This window comes from Lepus europaeus, chromosome 9, assembly GCF_033115175.1.
Source record: "Lepus europaeus isolate LE1 chromosome 9, mLepTim1.pri, whole genome shotgun sequence".
In the NCBI taxonomy this organism is placed as follows: domain Eukaryota; kingdom Metazoa; phylum Chordata; class Mammalia; order Lagomorpha; family Leporidae; genus Lepus; species Lepus europaeus.
Window position 1 is genome coordinate 121,692,067 of NC_084835.1, and position 24,927 is coordinate 121,716,993.

Here is a 24,927-nt window from a genome sequence, read left to right on the forward strand (position 1 = left end):
CCCACAGACATGAGCGTTTTCTAAGTGGATAGCATGTCTTAAGAAGCAACAAGACCACGTTGAAGAAAACCTGCAGACCATGCAGTCAGTCTGTGAGGAACACAAGAGACTGTTTTATGCCCTGATTGAGGGGATCTCTGGTCAGCAGTGGTAATAATAGACCAGCACTTGCAGACATACCAATTCCAACTGAAAAATTAAAGTTGAACCAAATTTTTGTTCAGTGGGTTCCCAAACTGTTATGTCTATTTCAAACTGTTGTACAAGCAAGACTGGAGCTTTTCAATGGAAATTCTCTGTAAGTGGTATCAAGACCCCGAAGCATTTGCTTGAAGAATGGGAACGAGAGATGAAATATGGCTTTACAAGATGATCGGAAGCAAAGCCAAATCAAAGAAGTGGCTTTGACGAGGGGAAATGGCTCAGTTACAGCAAAAGCAATTTGATGAAGAGCAAAAATTATGGCAACCATTTTCCTGGGATGCTCATGTCATTTTGCTTGTTGACTTTCCGGAGGGCCAAAGAGCCATAAGATCTGCTTATTAGGAGAGTGTTTTGAGAATGCTAGCCACTGCTGCAGCAGAAAATGTATCTGGGAAAGTTTTACCAAAGAGTTCTTTTCTACCCCGACAATACTTCTGCTCATCTTACCAAACAAGGCCAATTTTGTGAGACTTTCGATGGGAAACCATTAGACATCCTACTTTGACTCTCTCTGACTCCTAATCTTGGAAATCTTAGCAATGGCGTCTGTTCCTTCAGTCAGCGACATGAAAGGACTGCGTTCACCTGGCTGCACTCCTAGGGCCAGAGAGTTCTTTAGCAGTAGACTAAATGCCTGTCCTCATTGCTTACAAAACATCCCGGACTCAGGTGCCTGTGTTGAGGACTCATGTTTATGTTTTATATTTTTACATTTTAATTCTGTGTCCATGAACTTAATGATGTCCCTGCATATGTTCTTGTTGTCTTCAGCTTCCGATTATTGGATTGTCATTTCCTACCCTTGAGTTACTGAAAGTCAGAGATGAGTGATTCATTGCAGGTGCCTGGCGAGCAATGGCAGCAGGTGAAATCTGACTCTGCTGCTGGAGCTTTGTATGTTCACCATTTTGTCTTTCTGTGTTGGGGTGGTTGTGTTGTGTTTTACAAATCTCTACGCAGAGTTTCCATTTAATCAAGTCATTTATTGCAGGGTTTGAGAGAGTTGAAAGCTTCCCCTTCAAGATTTCCTTTCCAGTGACTTGCCTCAGGAGCTAAAGTTGCCCATGTCAAAAGGAAAATGTCTTACAAAGGAAGCATAAATCATAATGTTGTTCTGACCTTAATATTCTTTAGTTTTTCAGAAATGCGGTATTTGTAGGATGTGATGGCAGATAACAGCTGGGGGCTTGAGAGATAGGGCAGGACAGGTTCAGGCATAAGTGGGCCCAGGTGGGGTGCTGCCGTGGTGAATACCTCATCCAGATGTCATTGTAAGGACACTGGGAACCAAACTGTGAGAGCAACATAGGGAGATGTAGAAATAACACAAAGGAGATATTGCCAAAAAACTCATTTGCCTAGTTTGTCTCTGAAAAACAAGTTCTTTAACCCTCAAACTCTTGTCATGTATCTTGAATCAATATTTGTTAAAAGAAATGCTAATTCATTATGATAAGATGAAAACAGTATTTCCCAGTGTATAATGGTGTGAATGATTTGTTAAATCACGTTGAGTAACTTTAGAGAGGATCGATATGGATCCATCATTCCTTTTACATGTTAGGGAACATGTATAAAATAGATAAGGTTACAATAATCTAATTAACACTAAAGCATCTTGAGACTTTTAAGGCAACTAATGCAGAAATAGTTAACACAACCTGCCTCATTGTAAATGAAGGAGAAAAGAGTCTGGTGAAATTTTGTCTAACAAGATTAGTTTTATCTAGTGTCCATTATTTTTGTCAGTAAGTATTTTTCTTTTTTTCCAGATTTAATTTACTATTTGAAAGAGTTAGAGAGGTAGAGACATACACAGAGAGGTCTTCCATCTGCTGGAAATGGCCACAACAGCTGGAGTTGAGTTGATCCGAAACCAGGATCTAGGAGCTTCTTCCAGGTCTCCCGCATGGGTGCAGGGGCTCAAAGGTGTGGGCTGTCTTCTGCTGCTTTCCCAGGTGCATTAGCAGGGAGCTGGATTGGAAGTGGAGCAGCCTGGATTTGAACCGGTGCCCATATGGGATGCCAGCGCTGCTGGCCAGGGCTTTAACCCGCTGCTCCTCAGTGCTGGCCACTGCCAAAAGGTTTAAAACGTGACCTTTTAGTTATTATACTATCTTGTTGTGTTGTGTTGTTATGTGTTGTGATTTTGATAGTCAAAAAAAAAAAAGTTTGCAAAAGTACATCTACCTCTGAGATTTAAAATATTTCTAATTTTTTTCAGCATTTGAAGAAATGAGTTATAAGATAACATCACAGTAACATTTGTAGGACAAAGTGGCTTCTCAGATTTGCACTTTTCTTTTTTTTTTTTTTAAACTTTTATTTAATGAATATAAATTTCCAAAGTACAGCTTATGGGTTACAATGGCTTCCCCCCTCCCATAACTTCCCTCCCACCCGCAACCCTCCCCTTTCCCGCTCCCTTTCCCCTTCCATTCACATAAAGATTCATTTTCAATTCTCTTTATATACAGAAGATCAGTTTAGTACATATTAGGTAAAGATTTCAGCAGTTTGCCCATATAGCAACATAAAGTGAAAAAACTATCATTGGAGTACTAATTATAGCATTAAATAACAATGTACAGCACATTAAAGACAGAGATCCTATATAATAGTTTTTTAAAAAAATTAATTTTCTATGCCATTTCCAATTTAACATCAGGTTGTTTTTTTTCATTTCCAATTCTCTTTATATACAGAAGATCAATGCAATATATAATTAGTGAAGACCTCATCAGTTTGTACCCACACAGAAACACAAAGTATAAAAATACTGTTTCAGTACTAGTTATAGCATCACTGCACATTAGACAACACATTAAGGACAGATCCCACATGGGGTGTAAGTACACAGTGACTCCTGTTGCTGACTTAACAATTTGACACTCCTGTTCATGGCGTCAGTAATCTCCCTAGGCTCTAGTCATGAGTTGCCATGGCTATAGAAGCCTTTAGAGTTCGCTGACTTTGATCTTATTCCGATAGGGTCATAGTCAAAGTGGAAGTTCTCTCCTCCCTTCAGAGAAAGGTACCTCCTTCTTTGATGGCCCCGTTCTTTCCACTGGGATCTCACTCACAGAGATCATTCGTTTAGGTCTTTTTTTTTTTTTTTTTCCATGATATCTTGGCTTTCCATGCCTACTATACTCTCATGGGCTCTTCAGCCAGATCCGAATGCCTTGAGGGCTGATTCTGAGGCCAGAGTGTTGTTTAGGACATCTGCAGATTTGCACTTTTCACTTTTATTTTGGCTAGCAGTTAATCAGTATTTCACTTTATTGCCAAATTATTAGTAGTGTGGTAGTCACTGATTTACTTATTCACCTAATGTATTTTTGTTGTTGTTTTGTTTTTGACAGGCAGAGTGGACAGTGAAAGAGAGAGACAGAGAGAAAGGTCTTCCTTTTGCCATTGGTTCACCCTCCAATGGCCGCCGTGGCCGGCGCGCTGCGGCTGGCGCACCGCGCTGATCCTAAGCCAGTAGCCAGGTGCTTCTCCTGGTCTCCCATGCGGGTGCAGGGCCCAAGCACTTGGGCCATCCTCCACCGCACTCCCAGGCCACAGCAGAGAGCTGGCCTGGAAGAGGGGCAACAGGGACAGAATCCAGCACTCCGACCGGGACTAGAACCTGGTGTGCCGGCGCCGCAGGAAGAGGATTAGCCTATTGAGCTGCGGCGCCGGCCACCTAATGTATTTTTTATTTTATTTGCAATGAAACTGTTTGTTTTCAATTAGAGCTGCTTTTAGTTTATTATTATGTTAAAGACAACTGCATAATTAAAATTATATCTATGCTTCCTTTTTAGATCCTTATGAAAATAATTTCTTGGATAATTAATATTATTAATTATTATTATATTGGAATAATATTAATGCCTTTTCTCAATCTTGCTATATCAGGATAAGAACCTGAGCTTGTTAGTTATAATTGAAAGCATTTTTTAAAACTTCAGTTTCATTATTGTTTTATCCAATATTCAATCTTTTTGTTATATTCTTTATCCTGTTAGTCTCATTTTTGTAGCTAATCAGTACACTACTGCCTTTTATTTTCATAGAACTTTTTCATAGTTTCTGATTTTTTTTTAAAGATTTTATTTATTTGAGAGGTATAGTTACAGACAGTGATTGGGAGGGATAGAGAGAAAGGTCTTCCTTTCGTTGGGTCACTCTCCAGATGTCTGCAACGGGCGGAGCTGCGCTGATCCGAAACCAGGAGCCAGGTGCTTCTCCCAGGTCATCCAGTCGGTTCAGGGGCCCCAGTCACTTGGGCCTTCCTCTGCTGTTTTCCCAGCCATAGCAGAGAGCTGGACTAGAAGAGGGGCAGCTGGGACTAGAACTGGCACCCATATGGGATGCTGGTGCCGCAGCCAGAAGATTAACCTACTGTGCCACGGCACCTGCCCCAGATTCTGATTCTTATAGCTAAAAATTTTGCCAACTTTATTGATCTTTTCAAGTAACCAACTTTCGTCTTCATTGGTTTTTCTCTATTCATTATGAATTTTACTTATTTCTATATTTACCTATGTTATTTCTTTCTCTTACTGTAGATTTGATCTGTTTTTTCCCAGGTTATTTGAATTGAAGTCTGAATGATTGATTTTTGAGTTTCCCTCCCCTCCCCCCCGTCCCCTCCCCTCTCCCTTCCCCTCCCTCCCCTCTCCCCTCCTCTCCTCTTCTTTTGAAAATATGCCAGAAAGAACAACAGAGAGACAGAAGAGGTCATACGGTTGCTAGTTTACTCCCCAAATGCACATTACAGCCAGGAGAGCGCCAGGCTCATCCTAGGAGCCCAGAGCTCCGTTTGGGTCTTTCTTGCAGGCACTAGGGGCCCAAGCACTCGTGTCATCACTTGTTTCCTCTCAGGATGCATTAGCAGGAAGCTGATTGGAAGCAGAGGTGCTGGGACTTGAACTGGTGCACTGATACAGGATGTCAGCATCCATGTGGTGGCTCAACCCCCTGTTCCACAATATGTGTCCCCTCCCTTTTATTTAAGCATTTAAAGCTATACTAATCTCTGTAAGCCCTGATTTAGTGCCATCTCAAAAAGTTTTCCTTGGTGTTTTCTGCGCTGTGTTATTATTATTATTTGATGGAGAGAGAGAGGGAAAGATCCTATCTGCTGGTTCCCTCCCTAGTTTACTAGAATGGCTGGGCCTGGGATGCAATTAATGGCAAGGAGCCAGAACCAGGAATTGATTTCTGGTACTCCAGTGTGTTATACAGGTATCTTAACGTGCAGATTAACTGATGGGCAAAATGCTTGTTCCTGTGTGTTGCAGCTTCTGGTTGAATGATTGACATTGCCTGTAGACCAGTAGCGACTGAAGTAAGTAATGTTTATACGTGGTAATTGGCACACCTCTTCTTTCATGAGGTCATTAGTATGAGAGTTCTGTTTGGTTTCATCAGGAGTTGAACTATGTCAGGGTTTTACTTTTAGTGTTTAGTGTTGGTACTTTCTGCGTACTTTAGGCTTCAACTTCCTCTGTGCTATATGCTACTTTTTCCTTTTGATAGTGTGTATGGTGTTCTGGAGTTTTTTCAGTGCTGTGGGTGAACTCAGCATTCAGGAGTCCTTGTGTGGTTTTGTACTCTGTGCTCTTGGCCGTCCTCACGCTTGATGGTTGTTCTCACCATGCTAGGCTCGCAGTTGAGGTACAGAGGTTCTGTGTTCTTTCTTCTTTATTTCACGTAGTGACTGAAGTCCTCCTGTGGCTTTCTCAGTTTTCCTGCCCCCTCCTCGTGGCAGTTACACTCCACGTGGTGATGCTCCTGGTCAGGAGTTTCCTGCTTCTCCTGCAGTGGCTGATCTCGCCTGTAAGTCCCTGGCTACAGAGGGCAGGGTTAGTGTCTTCTTTATTCCCTGTAACTTGGAGGTGAGAGGTCTTATCTCTGCTTCCTCTCCAAGACTGGGGTGGTTGGACTCTACACCTGCTCCAGAAGCAGTGTGCCTTTGCTTTTTCCTGGAGCTAAGTGTTTGCTGCCATTTCCCGACTGCTTGAGGTTCTCCTTAAAGAGCGTGGCTGAGGCTTCCTTCCTGAGCAGCAGCTGCTGCTGATCCTGCCCAACTCCCAGCCTCCTGGTTCACCCAAGTCTTTCTCATAGGAACAGTGGAGCCTCCAGTGATTCCAAACAGAAACATTAGCTACTTCGCTCTGGCCTTTGATGGTTCTTTAAAATTTTAGCTGACTGCTCCCCATCCACTGATGCAGTGGCGGCTCCTTCCTCTGCCTAACAAGAAATGTGTGCGCATTCCTTCTCTTCTTGTCCCATTTGGGTTTATTTTACAGAATTAACTTTGACCTCAGCTCTCACATGGAAATGAGAAAAGTTATAGTTTTGTAGAATGTCTGACTTTTTTCTCATTGAAATGATTGCAGTATAGCTCTGCATCTGAACATGGATACATGATAATATTTTTCATTCTTTTATTTTAAAACATTTTCTAATTTTCTGTATCATATCCCTTTTTTCCTTTTTTTAAAATTAGTGAAATTAATTTCCAAGATACTTGTGGATCCTTTTAAATTTTTGGATATTTGTTTTATGACTCATAATATGATTTACTTTGGCATTTGTTCAATATTTATATGAAAAGAATACCATTTTGTTCCTGGGTAATATATTTTAAAAATAAAAATAAAGTTGGATTATTTGTTATTGAGAGAATAGTGTTAATACTTCTAACTGTAGCTGTGCATTTGGTACTCTATTGAGTTCTGTTAGATTTTTCATTATGTATTTAGAAGCCCTTTTATTAGGTACATTGATGTTTATGATTGTTATCTTGTTGAATTATCATTTTATATTTTTGAAGTATTGTTTCTTGTGTTAATATTCTTGGTCTTAAGTAAATCATTTAGTCTTTGTTAAATACCTACCCATATTTTTATTTTTAACCTAGAAACCTTTTATTTAAGGTATTTTAACTTCATGCATTTCATATATAAAACTTAGGAACATAGTAATTCTTTTTTTTTAACTTTTATTTAGTAAATATAAATTTCTGAATTACAGCTTATGGATTACAATGGCTTTCCCCCCCCCCCCCATAACTTCCCTCCCACTTGCAACCCTCCCATCTCCCGATCCCTCTCCCATTCCATTCACATCAAGATTCATTTTCAATTCTCTTTATACACGGAAGATCAATTTAGTATATATTAAGTAAGATTTCAACAGTTTGCACCCATACAGAACATAAAGTGTAAAATACTGTTTGAGTACTAGTTATAGCATTAATTCACATTGAACAACACATTAAGGACAGGGATCCTACATGAGGAGTAAGTACATGAGGAGTAAGTGACTCCTGTTGTTGACTTAACAATTTGACACTCTTGTTTATGGCGTCAGTACTCTCCCTAGGCTCTAGTCATGAGTTGCCGAGGCTATGGAAGCCTTTTGTGTTCACTGACTTCGACCTTATTTAGACAAGGTCATAGTCAAATTGGAAGTTCTCTCCTCCCTTCAGAGAAAGGTATCTCCTTCTTTGATGGCCCATTCTTTCTATTGGGATCTCACAGAGATCTTTCATTTAGGTCCTCTGTGTTTTGTTTTTTTTTTTTTTTTCCTTCTGCGTGTGAAGATCCAGTTTTCCCAGCACCATTTGTTGAAGAGACTGTTTTTGCTCCAGGGTTTGATTTTAGCACCTTTGTCAAAGATAAGTTCATTGTAGATATGTGCATTGATTTCTGGAATTTCTGTTCTGTTCCATTGGTCTGCACATCTTTTTTTTTTGACAGTACCAGGCTGTTTTGATTATAATTGCCTTGTAGTATGTCTTGAAATCTGATATTGTGATGCATCTGGCTTTGTTTGTGTTGTATAGATTGCTTTAGAGATTTCTGCTGTATTTCCATATGAATTTTAGCATTGTTTTTTTTTCTAGATCTGTGAAGAATGCCCTTGGTATTTTGATTGGGATTGCATTGAATCTGTACATTACTTTTTGTAGTATGGACATTTTTATCACATTGGTTTTTCAAAACCATGAACATGGAAGATTTTACCATTTTTTTAATCTTCTATTTCTTTCTTCAATGTTTTGTAATTTTCATCAAAGATATCTTTGACATCCTTGATTAAATTTATTAAAAGCTATTTTTTTTTTTTGTAGCATTCATGAATGGGATTGATCTTAGAAGTTCTTTCTCAGCCATGACATTGTCTGTGCATACAAAGGCTATGGATTTTTGTGTATTAATTTTATAACCTGCCCCTCTACCAAGCTCTTTTATGAGTTCCAATAGTTTCTCAGTGGAGTTTTTGAATCCCCTAAATATAGAATTGTGTCATCTGCAAACAGGGATAGTTTGACTTCCTTCTTCCCAATTTGTCTCCCTTTGATTTCTTTATCTTGCCTAATGGCTCTGGCTAAAACTTCTAGGACTAAATTGAATAGCAATGGCAAGAGTGGGCATCCTTGTCTGGTGCCATGTTTGGTTTCTGTTATCTTGGAATATCTTTTTCTATTCTTTCACTTTCAGTCTGTGTGTATCTTTGTTGCTGAGATGTGTTTCTTGTGGGCAGCCAATAGAGGGGTTTTGTTTTGTAATCCATTCGGCCAGTCTGTATCTTTTAACTGGGGAGTTGAGGCCATTCACATTCAGTGTGACTACTGCTAAGTAATGACTTGGCCCTGCCATTTTTCTGTAAATATTCCCGTTGTTTCCTTTGGATTCCTTTTGTACTTTTACTTGGAGATTTTCCTGCCTTCACATTCTTTCGTAGTGATGAATATGTTTCTGTGTTTCTCTGCATCCTGAGGGTCTTGTGTAATGCTGGACAAGTGGTGAAAACGTTTCTGTGCCATGGAAGGTCTGTATTTCACTTTCATTCTTTCTTTAAAAAAGATTTATTTATTATTTGAAAGTCAGAGTTACACAGAGAGGAGAGGCAGAGAGAGAGAGAGGGGGGGGGGGGTCTTCCATCCTATGGTTCATTCCCCAGTTGGCCACAACAGCTGGAGCCGCGCCAATCCGAAATCAGGAGCCAGGAGCTTCTTCCGGTCTCCCACATGGGTGCAGGGGCCCAAGGACCTGGGCCATTCTCACTGCTTTCCCAGGCCATAGCAGAGAGCTGGATTTGAAGAGGCGCAGCCTGGACTAGAATCGGTGCCCATATGGGATGCCGGTGCTTCAGGCCAGGGTATTAACCTGCTGCGCCACAGCGCCAGCCCCTCACTTCATTCTTAAATGGGAGCTTTGCAGGTATGGTATTCTGGGTTGACAGTTTTTTTCTCTTAAGACTTGGAATATATCTTGCCTTTCTCTCCTAGCCTGTAGGGTTTCTCTTGAAAAATCAGCTGTGAGCCTATTTGGAGATCTTTTGAAAGTAATGTGGTATTTCTCTCCTGCACTTTCTTTATGTTTTACTGTTGAAAGTTTGATTATAGAAGAGCTTTTCTCGTCATGTCTATTAGGAATTCTATGTGCTTCCTGTTCTTAGACGTCCCTTTCTACAAATTGGGGAAGTTATTTTAATTATTTCACTAAATAGACCTTCTATTTCATTCTCTCTTTCCACACCTGCAGAAACTCCTAAGACCCGTATGTTGGGTTGTTTGATAGTATTCCATGAGTGGCCAGCACTGTTTTTAAATTTTGTATTAGTGTAAAATTTCAGAGATTTGTCTTCTAACTCAGATATTCTTTCTTCCGCTTCATCGACTATGTTGTTATGGCTTTCACACACATTTTTTCTTTATTTCTTTATTTTTAATATTTCATTCTGATTTCTCTTTAAAATGTAAATTTCATGGAAAAATTTTCATTCATGTCATTTATAGATTTCTTTAATTTGTAGATTTGCTTCTGAGTAATCTAATGATTACTGGCATTTCGTCTATCTCTTCACATTATAATATTGAATTTGTTGTGTTCCTTTGGTGGTGTCATATTGTCTTCCTTATTCTTTTTAGATATTTTTGCAGACACTTGTTGGTTTTTCTGGTTCCTCTGATGCCTTTTATCTTTGGACTATTCCACTGGAGTGTCTGCTCTTTCAGTGAGTCCTGATAATGTCTTCCTTAATTAAAATCTGTCATCCTTTTGTGTGTGTGTTTTTTATTTGTTCCATATATATTTAATAATTTTTTTTCCTTGCTTTTTTCTCATCTTCTTTTAAATAATGTTTTTAGGCATCAATTTTATCTCCACTGTTGGTTTATTGGTCAAATTTTTATTTTACTGTTAATAATTACTTCAGATTTTGTAGTATACATAGTTTATCATTGAAGAGTTTGTTATATGGGAAACAAAAGAACATTACAATTGTATGCTTCTGTTTACTGCTTACTTTCTTTTATGTTGTTGTGTCATAAGTTTAATTTTTGTATGTGGTATAGATACCACAAAAACGTGTAGGCGATTCTCATTTAAATATTTAAATAAAATATATTATCTCTTGCATATTTACCATTGATGATGCTTTTCATTTTTATCTTAATTGCTACATTTCCAACCATTTTAACTTCCTTTGTCCTAGAAAAATTTCTTTTATTGTTTTTATAGTGTACATCTGCTGGTGCTGAATCTTCTCAGCTTTTGTTTTTCCGAGTAATCATTATTTTGTCTTCATTTGGGCATGGATGGAGTTTATGGTAAAAATTTTTTTCTATTTTCTGAAGGTATGTCCTATTGTTCTGTTTTCTCGTTTCTGATAAAAATTCTGTTTGGTCATCTGTGTGTATAATTTTTTCCACTTTTAAGTTTTTTTCTTTTTTTAGCAGTTACATTTTAAAGTATCTTGTTATGTTTTTTGTGTTTATTCTACTTTGAGTTTGTTAAATTTATTTGTATTTTTAGGATTTTGTTTCTTCATGTTAAAAAATTTAAGGCCATTATTTCTCCAAATATATTTTCTATATTTTTTTATATTTAATACTTACAGTTTTATTAACTTACATTTTATTTGTCAGATGAAATAAATTATAGTAGAATATAAACCTGAGACCCTCCCATAGATGAACTATCTCTTTTTAGTTATTTATTTTCTATATTTTTATTTATTGTACCCACCTTCTACCATCCTCTTGGAATTTTAATTGTACATATTTTAGACTGTTTGATACTGTCTCAGACGTTACTAACTCATGCTCATCTTTTATCTGTCAGTTATTTTTTTGTGTGTTTTTCTTTACATTTGCTTGGATATTTATAACATCTGTTAAAGAATGGGTTTGTTAATTCCATTGTAAAATCTCTGTTTGTCTCTATTGAGTACATTTTACTCTTGCTTATGAGTTACATTTTGTCGGTCTTTGAACTTGTCATAATTTTGATTAGACATTAGATATTGCAGATTTTGAGGTATTAATTTTGTTATCTTCTTTTAAAGAATGTTGGATTTTCTTTTCAAAATTAGTTGTTCTTTTGGATACTCGATTTTAAGTCTTTGAGGGTTACTGTGGTATAGATATCATTCTATGGTTACGTAAGTTCAATATTAAGGCATGCCTTTTTTTTTTTTTTTCTTTCAATATCTTCCAAAATGCTTTGGGTGTTTAAGAAGACTTACCACATTTGGTGATCAGAATTTGAAAATCCCTTTATATGGTCTCTGGGAATGGTTTACCTAATACATCCCTGATTCTTACCATACCCTTCCACACTCTCAAGATGCACAGTTTTTGTAGCTTCATTGAATTTCATCTTATATTTTTGTGGCTTTGTGTTTAGCCTAGGGTGCATGGAAACTCAGAGACTTGTATTAAAGTGTTTTAGAGCTGTTTACTTGGGAAACTCCCCATTTTCTGAGTATCAGATTCCAGTAAATACACATCTGTGCCTTTTAATTGGTGATTTGCTGTATTCTGTTTGTGTCCCTATGCGATTGTCCAGTGTCATGGTTAATTTTACAGTGTCAGCTTGGCCAGATTAAGGAATATCTAGAAACTTAGAAAGGATTATTTTGGGTGTGTTTGTGAGGATATTTCTAAAAAGAGTAGCATTTGAATCTGAGTGGTCGAGGTGGGAAGATTGGCCTCACTGTAGTTGGGCACCCTCAATGTGCTGGGGTTCTGGAGAGACTACAGGGGAAGAAGATTTGGTCTCTGTCGCTCACTTTCGCACTTCAGAACATTTGCCCACGTCCCCGTTGCTGACATGTTTTGGGCCTGGAATTGAAGACATCCTTGGCTTCCGTGGTACGTAGGCCCTTGGACTTGGACTAAGCCACACTACCGACATCCCAGGGTCTGGAGCCTGCAGACAGCCTGTTGTGTGGCTTCTCAGCTGCCATAATTGTGGGAGCCATATGCATATCCTGTCAGTTCTGAAGATTGAGAGAACCCTGACTGCTCGGTCTGTTGTAAACCCAGGTTTGACATAGGGATCTTTCTTTCTCCTCTTCCATGTGCTCACCAGCCTCGTCTGTGCATTGTCCAGTTTTGTAGAAGAGCTGTTTCTGTATTTTGTGCATTTTTAGTTGTGTACAGTGGCTCACTTCATGTTTGGAAGCTGAACTGTATACTTTCTCATTCGTGTACGTCTGTCACTTTGCATTCATTGATAATCAAATGTTAAATATCTTAAGATACTACAACGTTGTATCAGTCTTTGTATAATTGTATTTCATATGTTCTAATAACACATGGCATTGTTAGGTTTGCTATTGTTATTTTGTGGATGATGAAACTGAGGTAGTAAAGCAAGCTGTAGTTATTTGATTTCTGGTCTGTAGTTTACTTCAGCATATCTTATGTTCTATTGAGATTCTTTTCTACATTTTTGATAAGAAACCGTAAAAGTCAGAGCCAGAGCTATATGCCATGTTGAACTATTGTTGATTCTTCTTTGCTTGCTGAATTTTTCAAATTGCTTGTGAGGATTACTCTGGGATAGGAAATTTGGAAGAGTTAGAAACAAATTTTAGGTATTATAAACATTGCGGAAATTAGCTTTTTTTACCGGCCTAACTTTGACGCCCCTTCAGTTTGAGGGACTCATTGTCTGACCTCGCTTCCTTCTTTTGGTAGTCCATGTGCAAACATAGCTTGCTGGAGAGTGCTAGAATTGGGTGTGGTGGCATGGGATCCTGGCTAAAAGGGCACATGACAGGTGACTCATTTCATAGTGTTTTCTTTTAGACTTCCCTGGCCTGAACTATTTTTCGTGCCCAATACTATACCTCTTTGTGATTTTTGTTTTAATAGCTTTGATTTTTTTTAACATCTACTGTATCACTCTTCTTTCTATTGCTTAAACATATAAACACTAGTAGGAGAAGCGTCTAATTTTGGAACCGGGATCAATTTATTTAGTAATGTATACTTACTGGATCTTTCTTAGCTTTCACAAAAGCATATTAATTTTTTCTCTTCCTTTTCCATGATATTTTGCTGAGTGTGTTCATCTGTTCTCAACTGGTAATTGGTTTCCTAATTTGTGAAATAGAGATGATAATTTTCTGTATCTACTTTGCTGACTTGTTTTACAAACATTTATGAAAGGAAATATGCATACATATATTATAGGATGCAGTGTAGTAATGTTTTTAAGTAGCGAGAACGGTGCTTCTCTAGTTTGGATTTTCTGTGCTGTTAGGTTTTTGCTTAAACCACTTTGTATTACATAGTAACTGCACTGGTGCCTTGATTCGCTGAAAAACAGAGTGCTTTGGCTTTGGCTTCTGATTTAAATGACTGAGGCTCCGATCACTGCGGGGACTGCTCTTCAGACACATTTCTGTGGCTGCTGTTATCCATACCTACAAGAGCGAGTGCGAGAGTACTGATGGGCGAGAAGGGGGGTTGGCTGTTAGAGTGAGGAAGAAAAAAGAGCTAGATTGGGAGAAGGTCATATCTGATGGCAGGCTTTGTTTCCTTTTGATAGTCTTTTAATTAAACCTTTCCTTTTGAAAAAATAATTTATCTTATTCCTATTTTCCCAAACAGCATGTTCATATACATTCAAATAATAAATACGTGCTTAATTTAGAACATGAAAGGTCCCTGTTCTCCAGAGAAAACCCCTCTAAATTAACCAGTTTTCTTTCTTGACAGTGGTGCCAGGTATGTTGGATCTAATGCTGAAAACGTTACTTAGGGAAAGAATGGAAATTTACATGCAAATCTATTTTATTTTGAGCAATTACTATATTATGACTGCTTATAGCTGTGAAAGCATTGGTCTTAAAAAGCCTCAATGGAACATTTCTCAGCAATTTTGTTTCCAAACAAAAAGGAAACAGTTCTATAGTAGGAACAGATGTATGAACGTGTGTGTGTGTGTGTGTGTGTAAATGTGCATGCGTTTCTTTTCATTTTATCAGAATGAGCAGGAGCATGGTGGGGAGGTTTGGGATGTGGTGGTAAGGGGGAAACAAGTCCTTGGAGACTGTGCTTGTGTCCTGGTAATGATGACAGCTAAGTTCTCCTTGGCTGCAAGGTGATGTGGAGGCAGGCGATGATGGTCCACACCCTTTTATTAGATTGCCTTTGCCTATATTATTTTCCAGTTTCATCATGTGGAGGCCATTTAACACATAAAAAACAGACACAATTAGAAAACACTTACTGAATAAAAGAGTAACCTGGAAAAGTTTATTAAAATATACTGTTTTATGAAGATCTGCAGATGATAAGACTTAGTACTCTGTTAATGACTGCTGCTGTGGAGAGCCTTTTCTTCAGAGGCAGCTGGAGGAGAGCAATTTGGTGCAGCTCTCACTGTAATCATAACTTTAAAATTTTAATTGGACCTCTATCCACACTTATAACCTGACATGGCAGTTAGCATTTCCCTCATCAACCTTCTTGGATTCTTCTCCATTCACATTAGCTTTCTCGTTTTCTATTACGTGGGCAATGCTGTATATCCTTGTGCTCCTGTGAGAAGAATTTGTATCCTTTGGCACATATGCCAATATGGGTCCCAGAAGTTTTCATAGGAATATAAAATACAAATTACCTTTAAGATGGAGGATGGTATTCCAAAAAAGCTGTATTATTTTTACAGCTAAAATATGTACTATTTCTTTGTAGAAGAAGTGATTTGGTTGTACTTTTGTATTCTGGTCTGTAGTTTCCTATGCATTTTCTCTGAACTTAAAGTATTTAAATATTAATGACATTAAAATGGCTATTAGTTTCTTAAAATATAAAGTGTTATAATTTTTTTCATATTTGTGAGATCATAGAGATATCATATAATACATAATGGTCGTATATTAATGCTTTACAATTGTTTTATATTTACCATGTTCAGTGGATAACCAACAGTTAAGCAGAAAGCACATCTCAAAAAAAACCTCTACTTAATTAAAAATTAAACGATGAATTAAAACTTAAATTATGCAAAACTAATAAGCTACATTACCAAGACCAACAATTAATACGCCACAATGTATTCAGAAAGATGTTAACATTTTAGCATTTGTTTTGTGTTAGAATTGCAATTTGCAGTGCATGCTATTTTGGAACATTTATTTTGAAGAGCTCAGCATGTCTGAATTAAGGCATAAATCAATGACCTAAGACTTTTAATGGTTATAGAATTTATCATAGATTAAAATCCCTGGTAAGACAAACAGTTACGGAGGCAAAAAACATCCAGCTGTGTTTTTGTGCTGACATCATATCTGCATAGTTGGTTACATTTATTCATTATAATATACAGGTTGAGAGTACAGAAATGTATCCAACTGACAAAGCTTAAACTGGTCTGTTACTCCGGTAAGATTTCTTTTCCCTTTGTTTGTGCATAATGGATATACTGTAACAGTAATGGCATTGCCAAGGTTTTAAACTCTTGCAACTTTTTATTTATTAAATAAATCTCAGGAATTTTGAACTTAAGGAAATATGAGCCATCTAAAAAAAATTTATTGTTGTGATTCAACAAAGGAAACTTCTAAATGTTTGTTTCATTTAAAATAAACAAGACCTGTTAATATTCAGACCTAAAACCTACATACCTGAATTAATCTTTTCTTTCATTGTTAGTGATTCTTGCTGTTGTCCTGATAAGCTGATGATGTTCACAGTGCTTGTATGATTGATGTTTGTAGGTTTTAGACAAAATAATCTCCAGCGTTTGAAAACAGTTCTTGCTATATTTGGGTGAATAAGGGGAGCCCTTCGCAATCATCTTCTCTCTAATGTTTGGGCAGTGAACATTTGTCGTGTGTCAGGTGTTAAGCACTTTGCTAGGCACTCATCATAAAAAGAGCAGAAAGGCTGTTTGAACATTTGCGCTTAGGAATGTACAATTTCAGGAGACAAGGGCATATACACTGATAATTATTGGTTCTTGGAAACACGCCCAAGTTTTTACGAAGTCAAGGCAGGACCTGATTAGTTGGGCAGTAGGTGGTGTAAATTGGGAATGTCTCACCACACTTTTAATGCTCGTGTTTTCTTTTCATCACTTTCCCCAAATAAACAAATAATAAAACAAGCATTTAGGGAGGTTTTTCCATATAGGAAATAAAGATTTTTGGAAAAATTGGATTTTTTTAAAACATTTTTGTATTTTACTTGAAAGTCAGAGTTGCAGAGAGAGAGAGAGGTGTCTTCATTTATTTGCTGGTTCACTCCACAGATGGCTGCAGTGGCCAGAGATGGGGGATCCAAAGCCAGGAGCCAGGAGCTTCCTCCAGGTCTCCCATGTAGGTGCACGGGCCCAAGGGCTTGGGTCATCCTCCACTACTTTCCCAGGCCATAGCTGAGAGCTGGAATGGAAGTGGAGCAGCTGGAACTTGAAGCCCCTCGCTTATAGTATGTTAGCAGTACAGGTAGTGGCTTTACCTGCTATGCCACAGCGCTGGACCCACAAAAGTTGGATTTTTAAAAAAGATTTATTTATTTATTTGAAAGTCAGAGTTACAGACTGAGAGGGAGGTAGAGGCAGAAAGAGAGATCTTCATCTGTTGGTTCACTACCCAAACGGCTGCAACAGCCTGGGCTGTGCTGACTGGAAACCAGGAGCCAGGAGCTTCTTGGTCTCCTACATGGGTGCAGGGGCCCACGTGCTTGGACCATCTTCTTCTGCTTTCCCAAGCACATTTGCAGGGTGCAGGATCGCAACTAGAGCAGCCAGGATTCAACCTGTTGCCCAAATGGGATGCAAGCACTGTAGGAGGAGGCTTAACCTCCTACGCCAAAGTGCCGACCATCTAAAATTGGATTTATTTGTATTGCTCTTTTGAAATAAATTTTCTCCAATCATCAGTCTTTCATTCCTTTCCTTACCTCCTTCACTCAGATTTTTCTTCCAAATCGTTTATTAGTGAGCTTCTAATGTTCTGTCACTGGCTGCATTTAAAGTGCTTTTTGGTTCAATCATATAGGAATAAACAAATTGTTCTTGTGTATTTCATCACAAAGATCAGGTTGTGTGGTCATTCTTACTTGCAGAGTGACCACATAAGAAAAGAACCATGAAGAGATGTTGCTGGTTGTGTGCTTTGTTTTGTAAAAGTTTAGTTTTTTTTTAAAGGATTTATTTATTTATTTGAAAGGCAAAATTACAGAGAGGCAGAGGCAGAGAGAGAAAGAAAGATCTTCCATCCACTGGTTGACTCCCCAGATGGCTGCAATGGCTGGAGTTGCACCGGTCTGAATCCAGGAGTTAGGAGCTTCCTCATGTCTCCCCTGCTGGTGCAGGGGCCCAAGGACTTGGGCCATCTTCTACTGCTTTCCCAGGCCATAGCAGAGAGCCAGATCAGAAGTGGAGCAGCCAGGACTCAAACGGGCGCCCATATGGGATGCCAGCACTGCAAGCTGCGGCTTTACCTGCTATACAGTGGTGCCGGCCCCAAAAGTTTAGTTTTTATTCTCATTATTTAAAAAGATTTAATTTATTTACTTGAAAGGCAGAGATACCATGAGAAAGAGAGAGAGAGAGAAAGAGACAGACATATTCCATTTGATGGTTCACTCCCCAACTGGGGCAGGCCAAAGCTGGGAGCCAGGAGCTTTGGGTAGAAGGGGCCCAAGCACTTGGGCCATCTTCTGCTACTGTCCCAGGCTCAATAACAAGTGGCTGGATCTGAAGTGTAGCAGCCTATATGGCATGCTGGCACCTATATGGCATGCTGACACCATAGGCAGAGGCTTAACTTAACCTTCTATACCCCTTTTATTCTTGTGTTTATGAAAATATTCTTGTCAATGAAAAGTTGGTTTAATTTGTTATTTTATCAAAAGATCTGGGTGAGTTTTTGGCTTAGTCATTAAGAATTTTGGGAGTCCTGCCTACCACATTAGAATAACAGGGTTGAAGTCCAATTCTGCTCCTCATTCTGGCATACTTCTGGTGGACAACCTGGAGTGCAGAAGGTGGTGACTCAAGTAGTTGAGCCCCTGCCACCTGTGTGGGAGACCCATGATTGAGTTCCTGGCTTGCAGCTTGGCCTAGCTTAGGTCTGACCATGGCAGGCATTTGGCAAGTAAACCAGTTCATGGCAGCTGTATCTGTCTGTGTGTCCCTGTTTCTCTGCCTCTGAAATAAATAAATAAATAAATAAATAAATAAATATTGTAGAAGATTTTCTTTTCACTTAAAAAACTAAGAGTTGAGGTGAGTACATGGGTTCTTTATTTGAAGGATGGTTTTATTTGAGAGTTCAGAATGATTGCTCTGGAGGAGACAGGTGATACCTGAACTATGTCCCAGGGGTTTTGGACAGTTTGGAGGTTCAGAAATGTGTCCTGGTACCCATATTTGTTATCAGTGGAGTGAAGAATTAGGAATGTGCATACGAATAAGGAGAGCTGCTCTTGTGATTATCTGAGAAATTCATGCTTACTGACATGGAGGCTGGTTTTGGTCTTTCATTTACTAAATTTAGAGAAATTTAGGCAAACATTTTTCATTTGTTCTGCTGGCTTATTTTGAGTAGATTTCTCATTTTATGTGGTGCTGTTTACAGTTAAAATATTAAAAGATATATTAGATCACAATTAGGTTATGGAACTAGTAGTGCAACACATATTTTGTAATATCTGTGTAATTCTCATTTAAAGACTCGTAATTTGTGAATGCTGGTCCTCTTGAGATAACACTGTATGCACATATTCCTCTAAGTAAATTAAAGCTGCCCCTAAATATGAGTTGATATTATTTAAATTGTTATTGTCCCTGACACTAACAATATGATCAGCGCCAGACTACCACAGTGTAAGTATGGTTACAATAAAAAATTATATCAAACTTATAAATTCATGTATACTTTACATTCACTACTTTTCCTAAGAACATTGTATAGTAAACTATGTTTTGTTGAGTGGGAGATATTTTTTTCTACCTTCTGAAGTTTATTAAATTTAATGTAACACTTATTCTAACCCCCAGATTACCTTTGTGTATACTTAGATTTAAAACTTTCTCTTTGCATGAGAGAAATGTTGTGGGTAAAAATTCCTAATTAGTTCACAATGAGCAGTTTCTGCACTGCCACATATTTGGCATTATCTTTCAGCCAAGACTGACTGTACCATACCCTAAGCTGTCAGGTAGTTGCTGAAGCTATAATTTTGGTGAGACTTATGAAGTATGGGGTGGGACCCCAAATTCTCTTCAGTTGGCTGGTAAAAATAGCTTAAATATTATAGTGATCACATGGATAAGATTAAGTGGTAGTGACCATATAGATAGGATCAAGTGTTAAAGTGATCATATAAATAGGGCTAAGTGTTTGGAAATAATAATAGACATAATTAAAAAGGAGTGAGGGCTCCAATATGGGAAGCAGTCCATACAGCAGATTCATAATATGATAATCATTTCAAGTAGCACTCTGACCTCAGGATTAGCCCTTAAGACATTCTGGTCTGGCTGAAAAGCCCAGGGGTAGCTTTTAAGGCATGGATAGCCAAGACACCCTGGCAAAAAAATTTTCTGGGACTTCTGTGGGTGAGACCCTAGTGGAAAGAAGTGGCTACCAAAGGATATACTTTTATCTGAACTATGGAGAGAACTTTCACTTTGCTTTTGGCTTTGTCAATATAGCGCTTTCAAAAGGCCTCCACAGCCAAGGCAGCTCATGTCAACAGCCTTGGGTGATCAGTGATATCATACATAAGAGTGTTATTTGTTAAATAAAAAGAGTCACTACGCACTAACTTCCCATGCAGGATCTCTGTCCCCAAAGAGTTGTATCATGGATTTTATAGTAAAACTTGTTCTCAAGAATCACTTCCTTTTAGTGTTTTAAATGGAGGAAATTATTATTTCTCATAAGTTATAGCTGTGTCTAAGTGTTCACAAAAAATGTATCATCCTTGGGGTTCTTCTTTAAAGATAACTAAGTTTCTAAAAGGAAAGAAGGAGGAGGAAAGCAGGGAAAAGAAGTAGGGGGAAAAGCAAAATCACCTTTGAGAAGCAATAACATGTAACGGCCCTTGTCTAGCCTGTTAAGGAACAGTTTTCTTAGTTTTATTCCATTATTTCTTTTTTTTTTTTTCTTTCCTTTTCTTTTCTTTCTCAGACTAAACAGGAGAGGGAGGAGGAAGGATGGAGGGACAGTGGTGGGAGGGTGGGTATAGTGGGAAGAATTACTGTGTTCCTAATATTGTATTTATGAGAGATATACAAATAAAAAAGAAGTATGGTTTTACTATGTGGTGATGTCAGCACTTGCCACTCTGTTCTGGCAAGGGCAGGTTGAGCTAATTTTAATTTTTCATTTTCTTTAGTTTTCTCCATAATTTTCTCTCCTCTAAGTCCTACCTTTCTGTCTTCTTCTAGGTCTTATTTGTATTCTCCTCCCTTTAAGGTCATTCTTCTCAAACTTAACTTCATTCTCCAAAACAGATAACTAGTCCCCAAAACGTTAGTTTACAGTGTTAGAGATAGTCATTTTAGGAGAGGAGAGAAATATACTTGGGACCAGACACAAGTGTTTTCTGCCTGGGGTTTTAGCCTCAGTCATCTCAGAGGTGAAATTGCTCGTTAGGTTCTGGAGCATGTTCTTTTTTCCATTAAGACTCATGTGTTGAAGATTAAAATGTGTTTTAGGAATGTGATGGTGCCAGGCATTTAGGAATAGCTATGTAGTAAATTGTGTGCTCTCAAAACCCTGAGAATTACATTTATAGATAGGATATATAAGAAGGCAGTTCAGATTTAAAGAGATCTCAAGGTGGGCTCTAATACATAGGGTAGAGATTCCAGGAAAGTTCTCCCCGTATCCCTCATGAATTTGTGTGTTCCCATGATGGAAAGATTTGGTGACCAGCACTGTCAGGTTCTGTGGAAGGTTTGCTTCTGTTCTTCCAGCTGATGCCCTTGTTTCAGATTTCAGCCTCCAGAGCTGTGATAAAAGAATTTTCTGTTGTTTACATCAGATGGGCCATGGCTTTGTGTGTGTGTGTGTGTGTGGCAGCTGGTGCATATTAACAGAGTAGGTTATTATCGTGTGTATCATGAGGCTCCCAGTCAGCTTACCCCTCCTTACATCAGTTTGTTGAACAACTCATCACAAAGAAATAACACCAACTTAGTGCAAAGATCAACTATCCTATGATATTTTAATTTATCTGCGTGAAATAATTTCTTATTATGTCTAAGTTTAGTTCTACATTTGATTTCCATTGTGAATCATGGTATATGGATGTTCCGTAGACAGACAAGAACAGAAGCCATGGGTGTATAGCCTGAAAAACTTTTGTAACTCGAACGTACCTAGATCAAGAAAAAAAAAAGTGGTACCAGAAACCTCTTGCTCCCTCTAGTCATTGCTGAGCCTCCTTCCCCTCATTTGTGGAAGGGAACAGATAACCTTTCATTTGCTAGTTTTTATATTGGCATTGTTTTGTCCATGTGGTTGCTTCTGATTTGAATTTAATCCTAGACCTACCATTGATTTTTGCTTCTTTTTTTCGTTTTTGAAATTTGTTTCATTTCAAATTTTATCTTCTTGGCCTTTAACCTGTTAATAATTTAGCTGCCCATTTCCCTATACAGTTTGTGCACTGCGTTATGAGGAAAAACTTTCATGGATTTTAGGAAATAGGCTTCAGAAGAAGCCATATAGGTAAATAAAATGAGTGTCTCAGCTTTATTTTGTAAACCTTGAAATTCAAACCTAAAAGTTGTTAATGGGTAAATTTGGTTTTATTTTCACTTGATATGCATATAGCCCACCGTGCGGTGCCATTTTAGCTGGCATTATGGTAGTAAAAGTGTCTACAAAGGAGCTGTGCCTGTGAATATCCATTTTGGAATGGTCTTCCAATGAAGTGCATCAGAGGTGGTGCTACGTTTTAGAGGGGTTGCTGATCAAATGCAATTTGCCTGTTGCTGCATTACTGTTTCAGTTGGCATCCATTTGCTCGTGTGATGCTAGCTCAAAGTTGAGAAATCTTAACTTTCTTTTCAATAGAGAGTAAGAAGGATGCTAATGCTTTCTTTGTGTGTGTGTCAGATTTTCTGTCACATACTTATGCAACTATGGTATTTACAATGGAAGTTGCCCAAAATATATATTTTAATAGGCAAGTATTTTTATATAACTGTTCAAGAATATTGAAATTCATTATCTAAGATTAACATGTTTAAACTAATAAGTGTATCTTTTCTAAATATTGATATATTGCTGATTCTTAGTGAATATTCTGCTTGAAATGGGAAAAAAACCTGTAAGTAGAGGGTTTTGTTTCATTTTGTTTTGAAATGTAAATTGAGGGGCTGGCATTGTGGTGCCCTGGGTTATAGCGCTGCTTGTTACACTGGCATCCCATATTAGAGTGCTTGTTTGAATCTTGGTTGCTCCACTTCTGATCCAGCTCATTGCTAATGTGCCTGGGAAAGCAGCAGAAGATGGCCCAAGTGTTTGGGCCCACACCACCCACATGGGAGATCAGGATGAAGCTCCTGGCTTCTGGTTTTGGCCTGGCCCTTCCCTTGGCCATTGTGGCCATTTCGGGAGTGAACCAGTGGTTGGAAGATCGATCTCTCTCTCTCTCTCTCTCTCTCTCGCTCCCTCTCTCTTTTTCTCTGTAACTCTGACTTTCAAATAAACAAATAAATCTTTAAAAAAAAAAAAAATCAGTTGAAGCACATGGGCCACTTAATTGTGATCTCTGGTTTAGTAGCATAGGATACCCTTGGGAAATACGATAAAAAATGCTAAATTTTCCAGATACTGTTTTATTCTGTAGTGGTTCCTTAGATTTATTAGATGCCTTAAAAGGACTTCTTTAGATAGAATAGATAATAATTACAATGTCTTATACATATATTGTACACCTGTAGCTGTATAAATATATATTGGTAAAGACTTTATTTTGAATGTATTTTTAGATTTTTAAATGTAGTTTTCCCTTACTTTAAATATGGCTGAGTTTTTGAACAAATGTATCTTAAGTCTCCAAATTCATTTATATTGGTGATATTATATTTTTTTTCCTCTTAGTGATTAAATAAGTAGGGACATGCTTAAACGTTAATAGCTTCTATCTTGTGAATAGAAAGAAAACAGATACTGGACGTTTTTGACAATATGAAAATTAAAAGAAATAGGTTAAATAAGGTCTTGTGTGAGATGTGAACTTTATTTTGCAGGTGAGAACAATCTCTATGCCTGTAAAACAGAAAACTACAGTTACTATTTATAGATCAAAGGGTAGTCTATTGTATCTCTAGTCCTCTATTTGCACTGAATTGTCTGTGAGCCAGTGTTCTTGTCAGCTACTTAAGATCATTTTTCTTGTTTTCCTTTTTCAACCAAAGATTAGGGCTATTGTAGTACCAAATACCTAATTCTGTTTGTCTCCTCACTCCTCCCTGGTCTTACACAGAATATTCATATATACTCAGTGCAAAGTGATTCTGCTGGTTTGCTGCAACAGCCACCACGGGGTCATCACTAAAGATAGGAGCCGGGAACTCCATTCTGGTATCAAGGACCCATGTACTTAGGCCATTTCTGATGCCTCTCTGGGCGATTTGCAGGAAGGTAGATCAGAAGTGGAGCAGTTGGGACAAAATCAGTGCTCCATCCAATAAGGGATTTGGGTGTCATGAGTGGCAGCTAACCCACTGAGCACATCACAGGCCCTTTGTGATATGGATTAATCGTTATCATGGACCGTGAGATGGTAATATTTTAAACAATCAATTGCATTGTGGTGGCCATTGTGGCGCCGCAGGTTAGGCCACTGTCTGATGCTGGTGTCCCATATCAGAGCTTCACTTTGAGTCCCTGCTTCCATGCTTCCAATCCAGCTCCCTGCTGATGTGCCTGGGAAGGCAGCAGAAGATGGCCTGAGTGCTTGGGACCCTGCCACCCTGGGGGGAGAACTGGATGGAGTTCCTGTGTCCTGGCTTCAGCCTGACACAGCCTGGCTGTTGTGGTCATATAGGGAATGCACCAGTGGATGGAAGGTCTCTGTGTGACTCCCCGTTTCCCCTCCCCACTCCCTGCCACTTCCTCAGAGTCACTCTGCCATTCAAATAAATAATGTTAAAAAATTCAATTTTGTTAAAATGAAAAATCTACTTCAAAACTATCCTAATTGCAAATTATTAGACGGTTTTTATTTTCATGGGATTAACTTTTTGATTTTGAAAGATTCATAAAAAAAATCTTTATTTGTTGCTTCCTAGTTCAGTATGTTACCTATTAGTTGCTGCTCTGTTGTCTTATTTAAAGCATTCATTGTTTTGGAAAAACACAGGAATTACCTTTATTATTTTTCTTTGAGAAATATATTTCTTATTTACATAAATATATTTCTTATTTTATTTACATAAAATATTC

The 24,927-nt window shown here is 38.1% G+C and overlaps 1 protein-coding gene across 2 annotated transcripts in view; it reads left to right on the top strand.

Annotated features, from left to right (window-relative positions):
* Positions 1-24,927, top strand: part of ZNF407 (zinc finger protein 407) — a 464,217-nt gene that overhangs the window by 86,378 nt on the left and 352,912 nt on the right. The window lies entirely within an intron of this gene.